Genomic DNA, 10,280 nt, shown 5'->3' on the forward strand with positions numbered 1-10,280 from the left:
CTCTTCCAGAGCTTAGTCTTCTTCCTCCCGACTCAGGCCCTTGAGTGGTGGTGACTGCCTGCTTTTATAGGGCACCTGGAAGGAGTCCAGGTGCCCAACAAGCTTGTTCCAGCAGCACTTCCAATGCAAGCATCCAGGCGCCCTCTGGCAGTGGCCACAGGCCCCAGCAGGGTTGAGCTACCATGCTCATGACCCGTGGCCCTGTTGGAAACCAAGGTGGCTGCCCTCTGCCGGTCCAGATGCTGTCTACCCCAGTCCTACCACTGTCGGGGCATCCTGGCCGAGTAAGGGCCCTGGCTGTCCGCCACAATGTATATAATTAAAATTAATATATACACAATATGCTCTGAACACATACCAGAATAACTACACTATTAAAATGGAAGAAAATTTTAAATGAAACTAAAGGTCTGTCTTGGATGTCCCATTCCTTGTGAGGCATTACGCAGCCATATTGCTGTTGGTATAAAGGAGCTCCAGTAGCGTTTCTTGACACTCTACAACTGGACAATTCGTTGGCTGAAAACCCTCAGTGTCAGTGAGCTATCGAGAGGAAATGCCGCTTTGTTCATAATGGCACTCTGTTTTGTTTTCATTCTATCCTTGGCTACTACCTCCAGGGAGTCCAGAGTGTGTCCCATATCTGAGCTGCCCTTTTAATTATTTATTGATTCAGTGGGCATCTCTTGAAGTGATGTTATCAGCCCAGCACACCACGGCACAGAAAAGTGAACTGAGCTGTAGAAGATGTAAAGGATGTCACTTCCCACATTAAAGGATTTCAGTCTCCAAAGTAAAAAGAGCCTGCTCTGTCCTTTGTGTTCCGAGACCAGTCAAGCCTGTCACTGATGTGGACCCCAAAGTACTTGTAGGAGTGGACCACCTCTGCATCCATTCCCTGAATAGCGACTGAACACAAAAACTCTTTGGTGTGTCAAATGTCAATAATCAGTTTATAGCCGGAGGTGTAAAGAATGAAGAATAAAGGAAACAGGACTGTACCTTGTGGTGCTTCAGTGTTGCTTACATCCATATGAGAAACACACTCCTTGAGCCTCACAAATTCTTGTTTGCTGGACAGATAGTCTATTATCCAGGACACCATAGGCTCATCCACCTGCATATCTTTGAGTTTACCCTTTAACAGGGATGGCTGGGTGTTACTGAAGTCACTTGAAAAATTAAAAGACATATTCCTCACAGTGCTCTCTGCTTTGTCTCTAGCCTTTGTTCGAAAAGGCAAACTGTAGTGGGTCCAGTAGGTCAACTTCAAGAGGACTCGTATAATCCAGGACCAGCCTCTTAAAGGTATTCATGATGTGAGACATAAGTGCCACTGGTCTTGGTTCTTTAGAACAGGAACAATACAGGATGTTTTACACAGCAGCAGCACTTTCTGGAGCACAAGCAACCATCACATTGTACATGCCACGTTTCAAATTCTGAGTAGTCTTTGGGCATGCACCCACATATCCATGCCAGCCAGAATAAGAGAGAGGTGTTCTATTTAACTAGCTTTGTGTGCTCCCTGCAAATTGACATCCAATACAATACAATACAATACAGTTTATTTTTGTATAGCCCAAAATCACACAACAAGTGCCACAATGGGCTTTAACAGGCCCTGCCTTTTGACAGCCCCCCAGCCTTGACTGTCTAAGAAGACAAGAAATAAACTCTCCAAAAAAATAACCAAGTAGGGAAAAAACGGAAGAAACCTTGGGAAAGGCAGTTCAAAGAGAGACCCCTTTCCAGGTAGGTTGGGTGTGCAGTGGGTGTCAAAAAGAAGGGGGTCAATACAATACAATACACAGAACAGAACACAGGTAACCCCTGCCTTGCCAAATATCCTCAGTTTGTTTCTCCTTGAAGGCATGCATACAGGAGAACAGGCACTCTTGCACTCTCCAGCTACAATGCTGTGCACTCGCCGCATACCTTAAATGCCTGCAAAACAACCACACCTTCAGTAAGCTGAAACATTATGATAACCTGTTACAGAATAGGTATAAATAAAGCTGTGAAATACTTCTTCACAGTGCTCCAGTGTTGGCTGAAAACTGAGATCTTACTCTGCACTTTGGTCCCAATCAAGGTGGTTCATTGTGTGGTGGGTGCGGCAATTTGCTTTCAGCGCATACTCCCCAACTTTACTCTGGTACAGTGCAATAAACAGTTAGCTATATAGAATGGTATAACTTTGAGTAAGAACATCTTAAAGAGATTAGTCACATCATACACAGACACACAATCTCCATACAAAAGCCATGTCACCAGAATCACAAAGAATGGTCAATAACTCATCTTTGTCAATAACTCACTCGCTAAAGCAGTGCTGATGGTTGCTTCAATGGTAGAGATATTTTTTTGATTTGGGACATTTTCTTGGTTCTGTTTATTTGTTTTTGAAATAAATCAAAAAGTATGAATAGATGACTTTGTTTTTTTTCTCCATTTATAGAAGATTTAGGATATATGAAATATCAATAATGCCACACTGCCACAGACCAGCAGGGCAGCTCTAGATAGTTAGGAGAATGCATGCCATTTTAAGGATAAATCTGGTAAAAATAAAAGGAAACTCCTTAACAATGACCTTTTTCTTAATTCCACTTTTTTTTTTTTTACAGTAATATGAAACAAGTGACTTATAACATAATAGCATGTTTTTTAAAAAAATAACCAAAGGATTATGGAGGAACCCCCTAATTGTGCACCTTGATTATGAGATTGCAAGTAGCAGGTCTTAAGCCTGAAAGTGTCGTCAAGCTGAACAGGAGTGAAGTGAATTCTGAGAAACCTAAAAGGAGAGGAAGGATTAATAGCATTTTACTTAGGTAGAAAGTGCACCTTTTGATTCCCATGGCAATATAACTTTCACCGTTAGCAAGAAACTTCCAGTAACAGCCATTACATTTCAGTAATTGTTGCCAGAACCTAAAACATCTCAGCCACCAAGACTGGATTTCCTGGGATTATTTTGTCTTTACTTAAGTTATCCATGTAGAATAGAATCAGTAGAAGAATTAGCTGACTTAAATACAATTTGTACGGTGTAATATATTTAGTGAAACTGGTACAAAATGGTTCTATTTTAAAAGTAAACAACTAAGTTTTACCTGGTGTTTAAAAAATATAATATTATGTCAAACAAAATGTGGAAGGCAGACTAAATCTGACTTGTTGGAACCTTTATTTTGACTTTCAATGTATCCCATTTTTGAAAATGCCATCTTTGGCATTAAAGGAAGGTGCTTTCTCTATAATATTATTAAATTCCGCTAGAGTTTAATATTTATGATCTGCTATAAATGATGGAAATGCCATAAATGATGGAAGTGAATAGAAAGAGGCAGTGGAAAATTGAAAATCTTCAATTAATAACAATTGAGAGAGTGAAAAATTTTTGCAGAGGTGAAAGTGAAGGCAGTGCGCCATATTTGTAAATAAAGTGCAAATGTCTTGAAAAATTGAAACATTATAAATTATTATAGTGAAACATGCAGGCAGTATTCCAATCAGATATCACGGATAAGACGGAAATGATGAAAGACAATGAACTAAAGGCTAGGTTATCAAAGTAACAAAGCACTTTACGTAGAGGTGCACACACGAAAAGTGCTACAAGAGCTATCTAACATAAAACAACAATGACAATGAACACTCAGAGTTCTTACCACACGAAAATTTGTTAAAAAATGTCTTTCAGTGGCTTTGCAGTGTAAATTCCCTGATAAACGTCTTGTGAAATATTATAACCAATCACATTCCAGATACATCACAGGAAATTGCAGACCAAGTGCACAAAAGATCCAAACCTTTTATACTGCTTACTCCATTGTATTAAATGAGAGCAGGCACATACTGTATCTGAAACCGTTCAACTCTTTATTTTTGTAACAAGTTATTGAGAATTTAGATACAGTATAACACAAGAACTAGCTGACATATGGAGTCGTGTCTAAAGTACTAAAGGGGAATACTTGTTCGAAGCTTTGGCAACAGTACTAGAGAAGAACAAACTAATTTTGGAAAAAATAGTATGTACTGTAATGTACACCTGTTGTTGTTGGATACAATGCTGACCTTAGAAATTTAGTTAAAGATAAAGGCAAATAATTTGGTAGCAATGTTCAAAATATAACTACTGTGTGTACTACACCAGAAATGGCTGTATGAAAGGTTTGTTGGTTCCAGAAAAGGATAGACAAAGGATGTCATTAGATAGATAGATAGATAGACAGATGGATAGATATACACACACTATAGTCTGAACTCACATACCAAAATTACTAAAAAGAAAGAAAGACTTTTGACTTGGAAGTCCCAATCCCAGTGAGGCATTATGCAGTCATATTGCTGTTGGTATAAAGGAGTCTCAGTAGTGTTTCTAGACACTTCTGCTGACTTATTCATTGGAATAAAATACTCTATGTTAGTATGTCATTAATTCATGATTTTGATCTGCTCTAACATCACTTATTCGCCAGCTATTCCTGGCAATGGCAATGTTTTAGATCAGAGGTGTCCAACTCTAGTCCTGGTGGGCCGCAATGGCTGCAGGTTTTCACTCTAACCCTTTTCCTAATCAGTGACCAGTTTTCACTGCTAATTCACTCCTTTACCCTTCATTGTAATAGCCCTGTTTTTAGGAATTCAGTCCTCTGAATTGACTTGTTTCTTCATTAAATGACAGCCAAACAGAAATGAGATGTGAAACAAGCCAACAGCTGACCAGCTAAATTGGGATGTTAAACTCCAACTAATTTCACTCCAACCAATCTCTTAATGAGAAGCTGATTCTTACTGTTAATTAAACCCATTATTCAATTCTATGGCTTGTTGCTGCTCTCATTCTGCCACAACAGACATTTCCAAAACTGTTTATTTTCTGTTTTTTTCTAAGAACACCGTCAAAATGCTTTGGTGAGCTGAGCAGATCAGCCTTACTGAGACCTTCACCTTTCTTTATTTTCAGATATTATGTGATGGGCACAGGTGAGCTGCTCATGTATTGGCTTGTTTTGTGTCTCATTATTGTTTGACTGCTAATTAAGGAAAAAGAGACAACTAAGGGGCTTGAGTCAAGTTAATTAAAACTAAGGCAAAAGAAGTTAATTAGCAGCAAAAACTGGTCACTTAATGAAGAAGATGATTACAATGAAAACCTGCAGCCACTGTGTTTTACACACAGCTGTGTTTTATATCAACAAGAATTAAGATGGCTTAGCCAGGGTAAAGCATTAAAACTTGGAATCACAAACTAAAGAATAGGGTTAAAATATAGAATATTCACACACTCTGAATTAGGTTTCTACGGACAAAATAAACCAAGTGAACCAGGTTAACTTGCAGCTTCATGGAAAATCACCCATAATGCAGCGACTGTATTTAATAGTGTAAAAGTACTTCAGTTATAATTCAGGCTCATTTAACTCAGCGTATTGATGTTTAGACGTCCTACCAACCTTCTTATTTAGCAGATTATATTTGAAATACTTTAGTTTGATATATAATTAAGTCAAATGAGTTTGAATTTTTAATAACCTTTTTTTTGTTGTTGTATAAATTGAATTGCAATTGATTCAATTTATGCACAGGAATGCAATAACTCTTACCTCATAAAGCAAAACCCCACTGTTAATTCAAAACAAACAGTACAATACTGATGAATGGGTAAAACATCAAATGGATGATGGATAACTTAAGCATTACTCTTTGAAAAATAAACAGAGAGTGTCAATGAATACATTTAGTATGTGCATATGCTAGGGTTTACATAATTCCTCCATTTCTGTACCCCATCAAAACAAACATACAGGATCTTCAATACTTGTGAATTGTATAATTTAATGAACTATGTTCAAAAATCTTCAGTCAGAATATACGAATTTTAATAAAACAGAAAACATTATTCAGATAATCCAGTTTGTTTAGCAATATTATGGCACCATAGGTTCTCTCGAGTCCGGCTTAAAAAAAGGAGCCCTCCACCATGATCCAAGGGAGTTGGAGTCAGGAAAGGAGGAGAGCAAAGCTTGCCTGGGTAGGTGTGGAGGTGGAAAAAATGAAGAGTAAGAAATTAATTGTTTTGATCTGTTAAGAAGAAACCTGTTTTACAAAAGAAATGAATCTTTCGAACATAGAACTGTTGTCAGTGCAGTTGTTTGTTAGATTCGAGCGACTGGGACACTACCCAGTGGTTTCTTACAAAGCATGCTCACAACTTTACTAGACAAAGGAATAATAACTGAAAAAAAAGAAAGAAAAAAACATTAAATAGTGAGAACCCACTAAGTTAATGCTATGTTAATTATATATAATATGATATATATGATATATATGATAAAGTACCTGCCAAATAATACAAACAGTTCACAACACGTGTTTTGGTCTACTTGGGTCTCATCAGGTGTACGCACCTTTGCTTCCCTTTACCAGGTTTTCAAACCATGGACTTCAGCACATGTGGCAAACCCTCTGACATTTTGCCATTATGCAGTTGGTTTGTCTACTTGACACAGTGAAGATCATGTATTACATTCATAGGTGTGAATCACAATTTGATTATTTGGATGGTTACCTACCTGGTTGATTGGCCAGTAGGCAAACATCTGCCACATCCTCCAGTTGCGAGAAGCAGATCATACATACTGTATGTAATACAGTACTTGCCACATAATACAAAGAGTACACAATATCTGTTTCACCCTTATTGGGGCTCATCAAGTGTATTCCTCTTTTCTTCCCCTTATGGAGATCAAACCTCAGACATCAATGCCTAAGGCAAGCCTCTGATGTTGCACCATGGTGGTTAGTTTGCTTACTTGACAGGGTGAAGATCATTGTATTATTTGGCAGGTACTATATCACATATCTATGTGCTTCTTGCAACTGAGAGGACGCAGCGGATATTTGCCCACTGGCCAACCAACCAAAAGCGTTACCTGGTAGGTAACCATCCAAATAATCAGATTGCAATTCAGACATATGAATGTAATACTTTAAACTTCACCGTGGCACAACAACAGAGGCTTTGTCTCAGGCACTGGCATCTGAGTTTGATCTCCATAGGGTGTGTGTGTGTATATACAGTATATATATATATATATATATATATATATATATATATATATATATATATATATATATACACAGTAATCCCTCGCTATATCGCGCTTCGACTTTCGCGGCTTCACTCTATCGTGGATTTTATATGTAAGCATATTTAAATATATATCGCGGATTTTTTGCTGGTTCGCGGATTTCTGCGGACAATGGGTCTTTTAATTTCTGGTACATGCTTCCTCAGTTGGCTTGCCCAGTTGATTTCATACAAGGGACGCTATTGGCAGATGGCTGAGAAGCTACCCAACCAGAGCGCGTATTACGTATTAAATAAAACTCCTCAAATATATTGTGACCACGGGGGCTGTTCGCACCCCTAGAGGATACGAACGCTCGTCTAAAAATGCTGAAAGATTATCTTCACATTGCTCCCTTCCGTGCAGCTGCTTTGTCAAGCGACATGCTTCCTGCACAGTGCTTCGCATACTTAAAAGCTTGAACGGCACGTATTGATTTTTGATTGTTTGTTTTTCTCTGTCTCTCTCACTCTCTCTGACATTCTCTGCTCCTGACGGAGGGGGTGTGAGCAGAGGGGCTGTTTGCACACTGGCCAAGAGGATAAGGACGCTCCTCTAAAAAATGCTGAAAGACTATCTTCACATTGCTCTCTTCCTTGCAGCTGCTTTGTTCGGCGGTGCTTCGCATACTTAAAAGCCAAACAGCCCTATTGATTTTTGATTGTTTGCTTTTTTTCTCTCTCTCTCTGACATTCTCTGCTCCTGACGCGCACTCCTTTGAAGAGGAAGATGTGTTTGCATTCTTTTAATTGTGAGACGGAACTGTCATCTCTGTCTTGTCATGGAGCACAGTTTAAACTTTTGAAAAAGAAACAAATGTTTGTTTGCAGTGTTTGAATAAAGTTCCTGTCTCTCTACAACCTCCTGTGTTTCTGTGCAAATCTGTGACCCAAGTGTGACAATATAAAAATAACCATATAAACATATGGTTTCTACTTTGCAGATTTTCACCTTTCACGGGGGGTTCTGGAACGCAACCCCCGCGATCGAGGATGGATTACTGTATATACAGTGTATATATATATATATATATATATAGTGGCGGATGGCCGGGGCACTTCCATGCTGGGAGCACGAGGAGAGCAAGTGTGGCCAGAGCATTGCCTCCCCCAGAACGATAAATGGCAACCCCCCTTCATGGGAGTCAGAGTTTGGTACAGCCTGTTGGAATCTGCAGGTGCCGCCAGGGGTTGCTACAATTACTGCTGAAATCTGGAGAGCAGCTCTTCCGCCATACCCAACACATCATCACACACCTGTTTTTTTTTGTGTCACTTCCGGTTGAGAGTATGCTGTGCGCGTTTGGCTGCCACTTCTCACCGGTGTCGTTGCATTTCTTTTGTTTTGTCCTATCGGACTTGACTGCTCTTTTCGAATTTTATTTACGAATGCCACTGGCGATTGCCTAGATCACACCTGCTTCAGTGTGTAGCTGGAGTTAGCATGGTGTTGTGTGGCATTCTGTTCGCTCTTGGCGGTGTCCACCACTGTCTGGATATTCTTAGCCTGTTCTGTCTCTGGTTTGGAGTTGTGCTGTGTGTTGTCATTTCTAGTTTTTTGGCAATGCTGCTCATATATTCTCCATATGAACTTAAAAATCTTGACTGTCATCCACGATTGGTCTCCCTGACTTATTGTTTTGCCAGTCGCTTGGAATTACTCGGCGTCCTCGCTATATTCACCGGTCTAAAAGAGGCCCCTTGCGAATCTATGGCTTGGACGCATCGATTCCAAGTATATTGACATCTCACCGTGTTCACTGACGTAATGCTAGGGCTGTCTGAGGAATAAACATGGGCCATCTTCGTCCTGTTCAGGAAGTGTCTGCGCCCTACTCTCCCAGCTGTTCCAACTTTAAGCTCGGCCTTTTGAACACTCGCTCCATTACTAACAAGACCTCGCTGATTAATGACCTCATCTCCCAGAAGCAAGTGGACATGTTTCTTTTTACAGAAACTTGGCAACAACCTGGTGACTATTTACATTTAAACTTGCTATCTCACCCAGGCTACAGCCACATATCTAAACCCAGGTTAACAAGAAAAGGGGGTGGCCTGGCTGTGGTTTATAGATCTACCTTGACAATGAAGGATCTCTCCTTTTTTGAAGTCACATCTTTTGAATATATTGCTGTTAAAATGGTTTCCTCCCCTCCTGTACTGCTGTTGTTAGTTTATCGCCCTCCCAAATCTGTGGTGAACTTTCTGTCTGAATTTAATGAACTTCTCACTGTAATCTCATCTCTTTGCCCTGCTGTAATTTTACTAGGTGATTTTAAAATTCATGTTGATATCAACTGCTCTCTTACAACTGAATTTATCTCAACTTTGGATTGTTTTGATTTGACACAGCATGTGGATTTCCCCACTCATACTCAGGGTCATATTCTTGATTTGCTTTGTTCAAATGGCTTGAATAATGTCTCTGTCTATGGTTCACTCTCTGGTATTTCTGATCATAAGATTATTGAATGTAATTTTAGCATTATTACCACTACATCTGTCAAGAAAAAGTCTGTCTCCTATCGCAACATTAGGTCTGTTAATTCTGATTTGTTTTCTGCTTCCCTTCTGTCTTCGTCTCTTTCTGAATTGCATAGTCTTACCTCTCCTGAAAACATGGTTTCCCTTTATAACGGCTGTGTTTCCCAACTGTTAGATAACTTTGCTCCCTTAAGGACTAGGCATGTTCCAGCCTCCCGCTCTTGTCCCTGGTACACCGGTGAGCTCAGAGCTATGAAAGCCACTAGCTGGCGTCTTGAACGGCTTATAAGAAAACGGGCCTCATAGTTCATTCACAGCTTTACACTGAGCACATACTTAAATATAGGGATGCCCTTAACACTGCTCGCTCCAACTATTATTCCTCTGTCATAAATGGTGCTGTCTAGACCTAGAACTCCATTTAGAACTGTTAATAAACTCCTCCAACCCCCTCCTCTAGCATGCCCCAATACAGCCGAACAGTGTCAGGCTTTCTTACATTTCTTTAATACCAAAATTGATCAAATCTATCACAGTTTAACCTCTACACCACAGTCACTCGCTCATTCTGATCTGCCATCTCCATCATCAAGACTCGCTTGCCATCTCTGAACTTATTAATAAGTCTAATGCCTCCTCCTGTCCGCTTGAT

Source organism: Erpetoichthys calabaricus, chromosome 1, assembly GCF_900747795.2.
Source record: "Erpetoichthys calabaricus chromosome 1, fErpCal1.3, whole genome shotgun sequence".
Taxonomy (NCBI): Eukaryota; Metazoa; Chordata; class Cladistia; order Polypteriformes; family Polypteridae; genus Erpetoichthys; species Erpetoichthys calabaricus.